Here is a 14873-nt window from a genome sequence, read left to right on the forward strand (position 1 = left end):
TCCCATGTCCTCAGGAACAAACATAACTACTCACAAAGCATAATCATGTTCATAATCAGAGGGGTATTAATATGCATATAGGATCTGAACATATGATCTTCCACCAAATAAACCAACTAGCATCAACTACAAGGAGTAATTAACACTACTAGCAACCCACAGGTACCAATCTCGGACTTGGAGACAAGAATTGGATACAAGATTTGAACTAGGGTTTTGAGAGGAGATGGTGCTGGTGAAGATGTTGATGGAGATTACCCTCTCCAGATGAGAGGAGCATTGGTGATGACGATGGCGATGGCGATGATTTCCCTCTGCCGGAGGGAAGTTTCCCCGGCAGAATAGCTCCGCCAGAGCCCTAGATTGGTTCTGCCAAGGTTCCGCCTCGTGGCGGCGGAGTTTCGTCCGAGAAGATGGCTTATGATTTTTTCCTCATTGAAAGACTCCATATAGCAGAAGATGGACCATCGGAGGGCCACCAGGGGGCCCACGAGGTAGGGGGCGCGCCCAGGGGGTAGGGCGTGCCCCCACCCTCGTGGCAGGGTGTGGCCCCCTGGTGAACTTCTTGCGCTGAGTATTTTTTATATATTCTGAAAATGTCTTCCGTGAAATTTCAGGACTTTTGGAGCTGTGCAGAATAGGTCTCTAATATTTGCTCCTTTTCCAGCCCAGAATCCCAGCTGCGCGCATTCTCCCTCTTTATGTAAACCTTGTAAAATAAGAGAGAATAGGCATAAGTATTGTGACATAATGTGTAATAAAGCCCATAATGCAATAAATATCGATATAAAAGCATGATGCAAAATGGACGTATCAACTCCCCCAAGCTTACCGATGCTTGTCCTCAAGCGAAAGCCGAAATCGAAAAATATGTCCACATGTTTAGAGATAGAGGTGTCGATAAAATAAAATACGGACATGAGGGCATCATGATCATTCTTAGAACACAACTTATATAATTCTTGTCATATGATTTCTTATGCTAGAGTAATAATTCAATCACAATTTCAAGTATGAATCATAAACTTCATTGAAAACTAACAAACTATAATCTCAGTCATTGGAGCAATTGCAATTTATCATAACATAGGAAAGAGTCAATATATAAGAGCTTTTCAGCAAGTCCACATACTCAACTATCATATAGTCTTTCACAATTGCTGACACTCATGCAATACTTATGGGTATGGAGTTTTAATCGGACACAGAGAAAGATAGGGGCTTATAGTTTTGCCTCCCAACGTTTTACCTCAAGGGTAATGTCAACAATAATAGTTCATGAAAACTCACATCCAATTAGCCATATATACCAGGATCTTTCCAACATACTGTGCTTGCCAAAGGATAAAATGTAAAAAGGAAGGGTGAAGATCACCATGACTCTTATGCAAGGTAGGAGATAAAAGTAAAAGATAGGCCCTTCGCAGAGGGAAGCAGAGGTTGTCATGCGCTTTTATGGTTGATGCACAAAATCTTAAGTGCGAAAGAACGTCACTTTATATTGCCACTTGTGATATGGACCTTTATTATGCAGTCTGTCGCTTTTATTTCTTCCATATCACACGATCGTATAAAGCTTATTTTCTCCCACACTAATAAGTCATACATATTTAGAGAGCAATTTTTATTGCTTGCACCGATGACAACTTACTTGGAGGATCTTACTCAATCCATAGGTAGGTATGGTGGACTCTCATGGCAAAACTGGTTTAAGGGTATTTGGAAGCACAAGTAGTATCTCTACTTGGTGCGATGAATTTGGCTAGCATGAGGGGGAAAGGCAAGCTCAACCATGTTGGATGATCCATGACAATATAATTTATCTCAGATGTAAGAAAACATAACCCATTACGTTGTCTTCCTTGTCAACGTCAACTCTTTAGCATGTCATATTTTAATGAGTGCTTCACAGTCATAAAAGATGTCCAAGAATGTATATTTATGTGAAGACCTCTCTTTCTTTATTACTTCCTATTAATTGCAACGATGAACCAAAACTATGTTTGTCACTCTCAACTTTTATTTCATCATACTTTTTTCTATGTGGCTCAATTACTCTCATAAGATCCAATGATCTCTTTGTCCCTTTTTTATTCTTTCTCTTTTCTTTTATTCAACTTTAGGATCATGCAAAATATCAAGCCCTTGACTCACCACTATCTTTATTATATATAGCTCACGGACTCGATTACATAGAAGGGATCATAAAGCAAAACTCAAAACTAGATCATGACATAAACTTTATTCTACTAGATCAAGATATTACCAAAAGGATCGAACTAAGAAAAACGGTAAAGATAAAAGTGATGGTGATACGATACCGGGGCACTCCCCCAAGCTGCAGCTCTAAGGGGGAGTGCCCATACCATGTGATTATGTCCTCTTCTTTTCGGGATGGTGATGTGAATATTCTTGGATGATGCCTCCGGATCGATTCTCCTCCTCGAGCTTATTGAACTTGCTGCTTGAGGTCCTTTTATTTCTTTCGAAGTTTTCCTGTACAGCCAAGCTGCACCCAGGGTGCTTGCATAGCTGCGGTGAACCAGTGACACTCTTTTTCATATTCTCATAAGAAAGAAATCTAACATTGGAAGGGATAACCGAGTTTGGAATAGCGAGCTCTGCAGTTCTCCCATTGTGATCCAGCTCGGAAGCGGGAAGTGACTTCTTGATCCTCTTCCATGGCATCTATCCTCTTCAAATCAGCCTCCATCTCTTCCTCGTTTGCTGGCCCAAAGAGGTCAACATTGTTGTTTGTCATTGATCTCGGTGCCGATGAGACACCCGGCTCTCCCCGACTGACTCTTGCGAAGACATCTTGCTCTAATCTGTAGCAGCACAGCTCGAAACACAAACAGAGGATAATTGCTGATACGGGAGTCAAAACCCCCGGGAGATTATATAATGATTTTTACCGACCAAAATACGTATTGGTGCAAGAAAACGGAGTCCGGAAAGCGCACGAGGTGCCCAAGAGGTAGGGGGCGCGCCAGTAGGGTAGGGCACGCCCTCCACCCTCGTGGAGGCCTCGTGTCCTTCCCGGACTGCTTCTTATTTTTCTATTTTTCTAAATATTCCAAAACGGAGAAATATTGCCTTAAAAACTGTTTTGGAGTCGGTTTACTTACCGTACCACATACCTATTCCTTTTCGGAGTCTGAAACGTTTCCGGAAAGTGTCCCTTATGTATTCCTCCGGGGTTACGGTTTCAATAACATTGGTTTCAACATTTATAGGATTACCTGAGATATAATGTTTGATTCTTTGACCGTTCACCACCTCGGATTTGTGCCTTCGAAGTTGTTGATTTTTATGGCACCGGAACGATAGACCTCCTCGATAACGTAAGGACCTTCCCATTTAGAGAGAAGTTTTCCTGCAAAAAATCTTAAACGAGAGTTGTATAGCAATACATAATCACCTACATTAAACTCACGCTTTTGTATCCTTTTATCATGCCATCTTTTAACTTTTTCTTTAAACAACTTGGCATTTTCGTAGGCTTGGGTTCTCCATTCATCGAGTGAGCTAATATCAAATAACCTCTTCTCACCGGCAAGTTTAAAATCATAATTGAGCTCTTTAATAGCCCAATATGCCTTGTGTTCTAGTTCGAGAGGTAAGTGACATGCTTTTCCATAAACCATTTTATACGGAGACATACCCATAGGATTTTTATATGCAGTTCTATAGGCCATAATGCATCATCAAGTTTCTTGGACCAATTCTTTCTAGACCTATTGAACAGTCTTTTGCAAAATTAATTTGAGCTCTCTATTACTCAATTCTACTTGACCACTAGACTGAGGGTGATAAGGAGATGCAATTCTATGATTAACATCATACTTAGCAAGCATTTTACGGAAAGCACCATGAATAAAATGTGAACCACCATCAGTCATTAAATATCTAGGGACTCCAAATCTTGGAAAAATAACTTCTTTAAGCATTTTAATAGAAGTGTTATGATCAAGCACTACTAGTTGGAATAGCTTCTACCCACTTAGTAACGTAATCAACATCAACTAAAATATGTGTATATCCATTAGAGGCAGGAAAAGGTCCCATATATCAAAGCCCCAAACATCAAATGGTTCAATAACGAGTGAATAGTTCATAGGCATTTCTTGACGTCTACTAATATTACCAATTCTTTGACATTCATCACAAGATAAGACAAACTTACGGGCATCCTTGAAGAGAGTAGGCCAATAAAAACCAGATTGCAATACCTTATGTGCAGTTCTATCTCCAGCATGGTGTCCTCCATAAGCTTCGGAGTGACACTTGCGTAGGATCTGTTCCTGTTCATGCTCAGGTACACAACGTCTAATAACACCATCTACTCCTTCTTTATAAAGATGTGGGTCATCCCAAAAGTAATGCCTCAAATCATAGAAGAACTTTTTCTTTTGCTGGTATGTGAAACTAGGTGGTATAAACTTAGCAACAATGTAATTAGCATAATCAGCATACCATGGAGCAGTATGAGAAGCATTTATGACATTTAATTGCTCATCAGGAAAGCTATCATCAATAGGTAGTGGGTCATCAAGCACATTTTCTAACCTAGACAAGTTGTCTGCAACGGGGTTCTCAGCTCCCTTTTCTATCAACAATATCAATCAAATTCTTGTAGCAAGAGAACCCATCTAATAAGTCTAGGTTTAGCATCTTTCTTTTCCATAAGATATTTAATAGCAGCATGATCAGTGTGAATAGTTACTTTAGAATCAACAATATAAGGTCTGAACTTATCACAAGCAAATACAACTGCTAAGAATTCTTTTTCAGTAGTAGCATAATTTCTTTGAGCATTGTCTAGGGTTTTACTAGCATTATTGAATAACGTTTAATTTCTTATCAACTCTTTGCCCTAGAACAGCACCTACAGCATAATCACTAGCATCACACATAATTTCAAAGGGTAAATTCCAATCAGGTGGCTGAACAATAGGTGCAGAGATCAATGCTTTCTTAAGTATTTCAAATGCTTCTACACAATCATCATCAAAGACAAATGGTATATCTTTTTGTAATAAATTAGTCAGAGGCCGAGAAATTTTTGAGAAGTCCTTAAATAACCTCCTATAAAATCCAGCGTGACCAAGGAAACTTCTTATACCTTTGATGTCCTTGGGGCATGGCATCTTTTCAATAGCATCAACCTTGGCTTTATCAACTTCAATACCTCTTTCAGAAACTTTATGCCCCAAGACAATACCTTCGTTAACCAAAAAGTGGCACTTTTCCCAATTCAAGACAAGATTAGTTTCTTCACATCTCTGCAAAACTCGATCAAGGTTGCTTAAGCAATCATCAAAAGAAGATTCATAGATGGAGAAATCGTCCATGAAAACCTCACAAATCTTTTCACAAAAGTCAGAGAATATAGCCATCATGCATCTTTGAAAGGTAGCAGGTGCATTACAAAAACCAAAAGGCATATGTCTATAAGCAAAAGTACCAAAAGGGTAAGTAAAAGTAGTCTTTGATTGATCCTTGGCTGACACAGGTATTTGAGAGAAACCAGAATAACCATCTAGAAAGCGAAAATGTGTATGTTTGGATAATCTTTCTAGCATTTGATCGATAAAAGGTAAGGGGTAATGATCCCTTTTAGTGGCCTTATTTAATTTGTGGAAATCAATTACCATCCTATAACCTGTAATAATTCTTTGAGGAATCAATTCATCTTTATCATTAGGAACGACAGTAATACCTCCCTTCTTAGGGACACAATGGACATGACTTACCCACTGACTATCAGCAACGGGATAGATTATACCTGCCTCAAGGAGCTTTAGTATTTCCTTTCTTACCACTTCTTTCATTTTAGGATTCATCCATCATTGATGATCATGAACTGGTTTAGCATCTTCTTCCAAATTTATTTTATGTTGACATAGATTGGCACTAATGCCCTTAAGATCATCAAGATTATACCCAATAGCAGCACGGTGCTTCTTCAGAGTTTTCAATAATCTCTCTTCTTCATGCTTTGAAAGGTTAGCACTAATAATAACAGGATATATCTTTTTCTCATCAAGATAAGCATATTTAAGAGTATCAGGCAATGGTTTTTGATCAAACACAGGATCACCCTTGGGTGGAGGAGGATCCCCTAGGATTTCAACAGGCAAATTGTGTTTCAGAATAGGTTCATGTTTAAAGAATACTTCATCTATTTCCCTTCTTTCATTCATAAACATATCATTTTCATGGTCTAGCAAATATTGTTCTAAAGGATCACTAGGAGCTACAGCAATGGAAGCAAGACCAATAATTTCATCCTTACTAGGTAATTCTTCTTCACGGTGTTGTCTACTAAATTTAGAGAAATTAAATTCATGAGACATATCATCTAACCCGATAGTAACAACATCCTTTTTGCAATCTATCTTAGCATTAACAATGTTTAAGAAGGGTCTACCAAATATAATGGGACAAAAGCTATCTTGTGGGGAACCAAGAACAAGAAAATCAGTAGGATATTTAGTTTTCCCACACAAGACTTCAACATCTCTAACAATTCCCATTGGTGAAATAGTATCTACATTGGCAAGTTTAATTATGACATCAATATATTCTATCTCAGTACGTGCAATATCATGCATAATTTCTTTGTATAAGTCATAAGGTATTGCACTAGCACTAGCACCCATATCACATAAGCCATGATAACAATGATCTCCTATTTTAACAGAAATAACAGGCATGCCTACCACAGGTCTATTTTTATCTTTAGCACAAGGTTTAGCAATTCTAGCAGTCTCATGAAGGAAATGAATAACATGCCCATCAATATTATCAGACAACAGATCTTTAACAATAGCAATATTAGGTTCAACTTTAATTTGCTCAGAAGATGTATAAGGTTTAATATTGCTTTTACGAACCACAGTTGAAGCTTTAGCATGATCCTTTATCCTAACAGGGAAAGGTGGTTTCTCAACATAAGCAGTAGGAACAATAGGATCATTATAAGTGATAGTCTTTTCTTCAACTTTAATAGGTGCAGCTACTTTTACTTCTATGGGAGGATGATATTTAAACCACTTCTCCTTGGGGAGATCAACATAAGTATCAAAAGATTCACAGAAAGAAGCTACTATCTCATAGTCAAGTCCATATTTAGTGCTAAATTTACGGAAAACATCGGTATCCATAAAAGATTTAACACAATCAAACTTAGGTGTCATACCTGACTCCTTACCTTCATCGAGGTCCCAATCTTCAGAGTTGCGTTTAATTATTTCCAATAAATCCCATTTGAATTCAATAGTGTTCATCATAAAAGAGCCAGCACAAGAAGTATCGAGCATGGTGCGATTGTTATCAGAAAGCTCAGCATATAAATTTTGAATAATCATCTCTCTTGAGAGCTCATGATTGCGGCATGAATATAACATTGATTTAAGCCTCGCCCAAGCTTGAGAGATGCTTTCTCCTTCGCGAGGCCAAAAATTATATATATAATTGCGATCATGATGAAGAAGATGCATAGGATAAAACTTCTGATGAAATTCCAATTTCAATCGTTTGTAGTTCCATGACCCATATCATCACATAGCCTATACCATGTCAATGCATCTTCCTTCAAAGATAAGGGGAAGACCTTCTTCTTAATAACATCTCCGGGTACACCTGCAAGCTTAAATAATCCACAAACTTAATCCACATATATTAGGTGCTCATCAGGATGCATTGTTCCGTCTCCTGTAAAAGGATTAGCTAGCAGTTTTTCTATCATACCCGAAGGAATTTCAAAGCAGACATTTTCAATTTCAGTAGGTTCAGTAGGTTGAGGAGCAACTCTTTGCTCTACTGGTCGGGGTGAAGATACCCCGAACAAGCCCCTCAGAGGATTACTTTTCATAGTAACAAGTGACAGTAAATTTCAGCAACTATATAAATTTTCCTTACCAAATTCCACCTACCAAAGGCGCTTCACTCCCCGGAAACGGCGCCAGAAAAGTGTCTTGATGACCCACAAGTATAGGGGATCTATCGTAGTCCTTTGTATAAGTAAGAGTGTCGAGCCCAACGAGGAGCAGAAGGAAATGATATGCGGTTTCCAGCAAGGTATTCTCTGCAAGTACTGAAATAAGTGGTAACAGATAGTTTTGTGATGGGATAATTTGTAACGAGCAACAAGTAACAAAAGTAAATAAAGTGCAGCAAGGTGGCCCAATCCTTTTTGTATCAAAGGACAAGCCTGGACAAACTCTTATATAGAGAAAAGCGCTCCCGAGGACACATGGGAATATCATCAAGCTAGTTTTCATCACGTTCATATGATTCGCGTTTGGTACTTTGACAATTTGGTATGTGGGTGGACCGGTGCTTGGGTATTGTCCTTACTTGGACAAGCATCCAACTTATGATTAACCTCTATTGCAAGCATCCGCAACTACAACAAAAGTATTAAGGTAAACCTAACCATAGCACGAAACATATGGATCCAAATCAACCCCTTACGAAGCAATGCATAAACTAGGGTTTAAGCTTCTGTTACTCTAGAAACCCATCATCTACTTATTTCTTCCCAATGCCTTCCTCTAGGCCCAAATAATGGTGAAGTGTCATGTAGTCGACGTTCACATAACACCACTAGAGGAGAGACAACATACATCTCATCAAAATATCGAATGAATACCAAATTCACATGACTACTAATAGCAAGACTTCTCCCATGCCCTCAGGAACAAACGTAACTACTCACAAAGCATAATCATGTTCATAATCAGAGGGGTATTAATATGCATATAGGATCTGAACATATGATCTTCCACCAAATAAACCAACTAGCATCAACTACAAGGAGTAATTAACACTACTAGTAACCTACTAGTACCAATCCCGGACTTGGAGACAAGAATTGGATACAAGAGATGAACTAGGGTTTTGAGAGGAGATGGTGCTGATGAAGATGTTTATGGAGATTGCCCTGTCCCGATGAGAGGAGCGTTGGTGATTAGGATGGCGATGATTTCCCCCTCCCGGAGGGAAGTTTCCCCGGCAGAACAGCTCTGCCGGAGCCCTAGATTGGATCCGCTAAGGTTCCGCCTTGTGGCGGCGGAGTTTCGTCCGAGGAGATGGCTTATGATCTTTTTCCTCATCGAAAGACTCCATGTAGCAGAAGATGGCCATCGAAGGTCCACCAGGGGGCCCACGAGGTAGGGGGCATGCCCAAGGGGGTAGGGCGCGCCCCCCACCCTCGCGGGGAGGGTGTGGCCCCCTGGTGAACTTCTTGCGCTCAGTATTTTTTATATATTATGAAAACGTCTTCCATGAAGTTTCAGGACTTCTGGAGCTGTGCAGAATAGGTCTCTAATATTTTCTCCTTTTCCAGCCCAGAATCCCAGCTGCCGGCATTCTCCCTCTTTATGTAAACCTTGTAAAATAAGAGAGAATAAGCATAAGTATTGTGACATAATATATAATAACAGCCCATAATGCAAAAAATATCGATATAAAAGCATGATGCAAAATGGATGTATCACATCCCGGAGCTCTTGCTGAACTTCCTCTACCCTTGATTCATGCTTTGGGCGGGTGGCTCATTCCTCCTCCACCTCCTTCTTGGCTTCGGCCAGTGCGTTCTTGAGGGTCTCCACCTCAGACGCGTCAACTGTAAGCATAATTACAAAACTCAGCAAGATAATAAAATAGCAAGTCATATCATTTCATATGTGAATAGGTATCACATACCTTGCTTCTCCTCCAATTGTTTGTTGGTGCGGATGAGCTCTTCATCGGGCCGCTCCAGCCTCCGCTTTAGTTCGGATACTTCGGCGGTATGGGCGGTTGCCGCTAACTTCGAAGCATGTTTGTTCAAATAGACATGTATGATCATCTCCTGCGAAATATTCGATCCTCTGTTCGGCCTTTCTTCACGAATGCAGAACAGAGTCTCAGGGACTACTAACTATACACATGCATCCTTTTTAGATAAAAAGTACTACATCCCATACCTCAAAGCCTGTTAGAAGGCTGGTGTAGGCTTCGTTCAATCCATTTTTAGCGGACCGAACCCTTTCCACTATCGTACCCATAAGGGTACGATGCTCTTCCACAGGGGAAGCACTCTGAAGCGCTTCCACCAGATTGTCCGGCGCGTCCGGATTGACAGAGGTCGCCGGTGGAGTTGGCGCGCCATCTTCCTTCAAAGGAGGCCACTCACCTGATCCCGGAGCCATGTGGGCCTCTGGAATGACATTCGGTTGGGGGCCAGAGTGGGCTTGGCCCCCGTCGCCAGTCTCCATGGGGGTCGGTTCCCCCATGTTCTCGGCAGCAGAGGTATTACCCTCTGGCGCCACCTTAACGGCTTCTCGCACCTTTCCATGGCCCAGAAGGGTCCCTCAGGACAACTGTGGGTGGGGAGGCCGGCGGAGGCGACTCGCTCTCCATCATGTTCGAGCCCAAAAAATTCCCAGAAGACGATGATCGCCGGGGGAGATCGCGGGCTGGACTACAATACGTGATTCTATTTGTTAGCATCGCAAGGCATCAAGCCAGATATATGCATTATCCTTAAAAACTTACGATTCGGCCGAAGGCTTCGGCCTGGGGTTCCATTCGGGGACGGCTTCGACGTCCGATTTTGAATCGTCTGAAAGGGAGAGTTTCCCTTTCTTGGACGCTTCCGCATCTAGATCCACGGAAACCCCCCTTTTCTTCTTCCCCCCTTAGGAGTAGAATTGTTCTCCTCCCCTTCATCCCCATCTTCATCGTGGGAGGAGAGAGCTTCGGTGTCTTCGGATGTTATGTCCGAAGTACCTTCGCGGTGAAGGCCACTTCGGACCACCTTATCCTTCTTCTTGGCCTTCTTTTTCGGCGTCTGGTACGGCGCCGGAACCAACATCCTCGTTGGAAGAGGAATAGCTGGGTCTTCGGGCAGGGGAGCCAGACACCTGATCCGCTTTGCCTTCTTTGTCCAACCCTAGGGGACAAGGGGAAGATTTAAACTTACTCTTTGGATCCATAAATGAAGGATATGATTAGAAATCTGAAAAACTTACTAGAGTGGCTGGATGAGCGCAGTCGTGGCCGAGGTCTTCGGTCGTTGGTGTCCACGTCTTTTGGGTCTTAAAAAGCAGCTTCCATATATCTTCGTGCCTCGTCCCGAAGAACCGCTGAAAGGCTCGGGGACTTTCCGGATCAAACTCCCACATATGGAGAGTCTGGCGTTGGCAGGGGAGAATCCGGCGAAATAGCATCACCTGGATCACACTGGCAAGGCTGGTGTTCTTCTCCACCATGCTCTTGATGCGTTTTTGCAGCATCATCACCTCGCCGAATGACGCCCAATCTAGGCCCTTCTTCAGCCATGATGTGAGCCGCATTGGTGGACCGGTTTTGAACTCAGGAGTGGCGGCCCAGGTGGCATCACGATGTTCCGTAACATAGAACCACTCAGGTTACCACCCCTTCACGGTCTCTATGAAGGTGACGTTAGGGAGCTTGCTCACCATGGCATCGCCGCACTCCGCGTGTTGACCCTCGACCACCTTCGGCTTCACATTGAAGACCTTGAGCCATAGGCCAAAGTGGAGGGAGGGTGCGGAAGAACACCTCGCACACGATGATGAACGCTGAGATGTTGAGGAATGAATTTGGGGCTAGATCATGGAAATCTAGCCCATAATAGAACATGAGTCCGCGGACAAAAGGGTGAAGAGGAAACCCTAGCACGCGAAGGAAGTGGGGGATGAATACTCCCCTTTCATTGGGCTCTGGTGTGGGAATGAACTACTTTTTGGCAAGGAGACGATGGGCGATTTCCTTGGCTAAATACCCCGCTTCCCGGAGTTCCTTGATGTTCTCCTCTATGACGGAGGAGGCCATCCACTTGCCTTGCGCTCCAGATCTGGGCATCGTCGGATGTTAGTTGGGGATGGAAGGGGTTGAAGTTGGGACACTTGAGCTCAAGGATAGACGGGCTGATGATTGTCGGATTTCGGGTTCCGGCAGACCCTTGAGGTTCGAACGCTGGGGTGCGCACGGAGATTTCGCCTTCTAACTACCTGCACCCCTCCGCCTCGCTAAGATCTAAGCTATGGAAAGAACAGCACGAGAGACACAGGGTTTATACTGGTTCGGGCCACCGTTGTGGTGTAATACCCTACTCCAGTGTGTGGTGTGGTGGATTGCCTCTTGGGCTGATGATGATGAGCAATATAAGGAAGAACAGCCTCGTGAGGGTCTGTTCTTGGCTGTGGGGATGAACTGCTAGGAGGAGTTCAATCACCCTTCTCTCTCCGTGTGATGCTACTTGATCCGATCCCAGCTTGTTTCTGGGTTGGCCAATTCTCGATCTGCCCTACCCTAGGGGTGGCTAGTCCTATTTATAGGCAAAGGCCTTGGGTCTCTTCCCAAATATTGAGCGGGAAGGGCGCCAACAATTGGCCATTTTGGAGGGGAACATCTGGTACACTTATCCTGACTAAAGTTGGTCCTCGCCTGCAAAAGACTCTGGTGGTGACGTTGGCTTGGGCTCCACAATGACTTCCTCCCTGCCGTTGGACTGGTCTTGTTCTTGTTGCACCGAAACGGGTGCCTTTGCTTGATGCTCTCGCCTGCGCTTGCTCCCTTTGCACCAAAGAGGAAAGGAGGACACTGCACGGCTGGCGCCCGCCTGGCGCCTTTGGTCATCATGGCTTGCGTCACGGGCACCTCGTGAGGTACCTCGCCTTGATCTCTCCGCCTCCTCGCGAGCCAGCCTGATGAGGCCGTGCCTGAGGAAGCTCCGTGTTGTCCGCCCCGCGAGACTTGGCCCCTCGCGAGGGTCTTGGGTCTGTGTTGATGAAGATGGGCCGTGATGGGCCCCCCTTTGAGCCACGCCGCAGGCCGCAGGCAGGCAAGTCTGGGGACCCCCGTTCCCAGAACGTCGACAGTAGCCCCCGGGCCCAAGGCGCGCCCGGACTTGGCCGTGCAGGGAGGCGAAAGGGCAAGGGCGAAGCGCTACGGGCCCTAACAGCCTGCGGCCTTAGGCGCCGCGTGGCGGTTGATTGGGCGTGGGCGGCACTGTTCCCCCACGCCCCCTTATTTTGCGCCATGCTAGGCGGACTCGTAGTCGTACACAGCCACTCCCCTTTCTGTTGCTCGAGCGCCCTCTGTCCTTCCTCCTCTCCAACTCCAGCTGCTGTTTTCAACCCAATCTCGAACCTTCCCCCCTTCCTATCGCTATGGCTTCGACGAAGAAGGGAAGAGGGAAGAAACCCATGCCTCCGCCTTGCTCGCCGCCATTGGCGGCCCCCGCCGAGGGCTTGGGCAAGGTCAGCTCGGCTCTGACACTATCTTCAACGAATGCGGGAGGACGACGGCCTGGCCCGCGTCCCACTTCTCCATCGACAGGATAGTCACCAAGGTCCCGTATTTTGCCGACGCCCTGTGGGCGGGTCTGGTTCCCCCCTTTTCTGATTTCTTCAATGCCATGCTTTCCCACTATCAGATCCACATGATGCATCTGGGTCCTGAATCCATCACCCTCCTTTCAGTCTTCGCCTTTGTTTGCGAGGCAATGATGGGCATCTTTCCTTCGGTTGCCTTGCTGCGCCACTTCTTCTCTCTGCGCCTTGTCGACCCTACCCAATGCTGGGCATGCGTAAGCTTCGTTGCCGCGTCTGAGACAGCGTCCTCAGGGATTGACTTCAGGCTCCCTCTGCCCGCGGCTGGGTTCCGCGAGCGGTGGCTGTATGTGGATGCAGGGGTGCCCAGCCCCCTGCTATCGGAGCCAACTTCGCCTGCTGTCCCCAATTCGGGCTGGGGCCAGGAGACACTTGAGAGCCCCCGACTTGTCTTCCTCTGGCACCGCTTCGCGTTCTTGAGGTCGCTTGGCGTGATAGCGCCCAAGGTGGTGAAGGAGTTCCTGCTACGCCGCGTTGCTCCTCTCCAACGCCACTCCCGCCGGATGTGGGCCTTCAGCGGGCGTGATGATCGTATGAGGCTCCAGGAAGAGGACCTGACGCCTGAAGTGCTGAGGACAGCGCTCTTGATCCTGACTGGGGACCCCAACCCTGGCAGCATCCAGCAGGGAGGGGCCTTGATGTACCTCTACCAGAACAAGGGCGATTTTGTGAATCAGATGCCTATCTTTGATGAGTGGGGGAAGGGCCCCGCCGGCCTCCAGGGGCCTCGCGAGAACCCAGTGATGGTGACTGCCCTTCCAGTCGGCCAAGGCGACTCTTCCTCAAGTGGCGGAGCAGGGAGGCATGAGGCGCCAGAGGCCGAGGGGGCTCCCGGCGGGGTGACAGCGCCGGGCGGTGCTCATGAGGGAGCAGCTCTTGGGGCCTGTGCCGCTGAGGCTGAGGGTGGCAAGCAGCTGCCCTCAGCGCCTGCGACTGAGGCCCCTAAAGCTCCAGCCGCTTCTCTTGGCGAGGCGATTGGCAGCGCGCATCAGGCAGGCGCCCCTGACACGGATCTCCTTGACGCTCCGTCTTCGTCGCAGGTTGATCCCTGCGCTCAACTCTTGGGCCGCTTCCGCGTGGACTTTGAGGCCCTCCGGAAGAGAAGGGAGGCCCTGGGTGATGATTACCCTTGTCGCCTGCTGAAGCATAGGAAGTACTTCGCCACTGATGAGTAAGCCTTCTCCTTTCCTAGCTCCCGATCCTTCTGTTGCTTTTACTGATCCTTGCTCCGCAGGCCCCTTCCAGACGAGCTCGCGGAGATGGCTGAGGTGCCATCTCCCTTGGCCTCGCCCCCTCCATCGTCCTCAAGCGCTCCGAGCAGTAGAGCCCTTGCGGTGAGGGCGATTGGAGAGGCGAACCGTCCTGAGGCGCATCGTGGCCCTGCGCTCCTCGCGATCCTCCTTCGCGGGCCTTCTCGTGGCATAGCCAGCCTGCTGTGGGCTTCTCGCCTGGTCGTGGACT

Source organism: Triticum urartu, chromosome 7 (genome assembly GCF_003073215.2).
Source record: "Triticum urartu cultivar G1812 chromosome 7, Tu2.1, whole genome shotgun sequence".
Classification (NCBI taxonomy): Eukaryota; Viridiplantae; Streptophyta; class Magnoliopsida; order Poales; family Poaceae; genus Triticum; species Triticum urartu.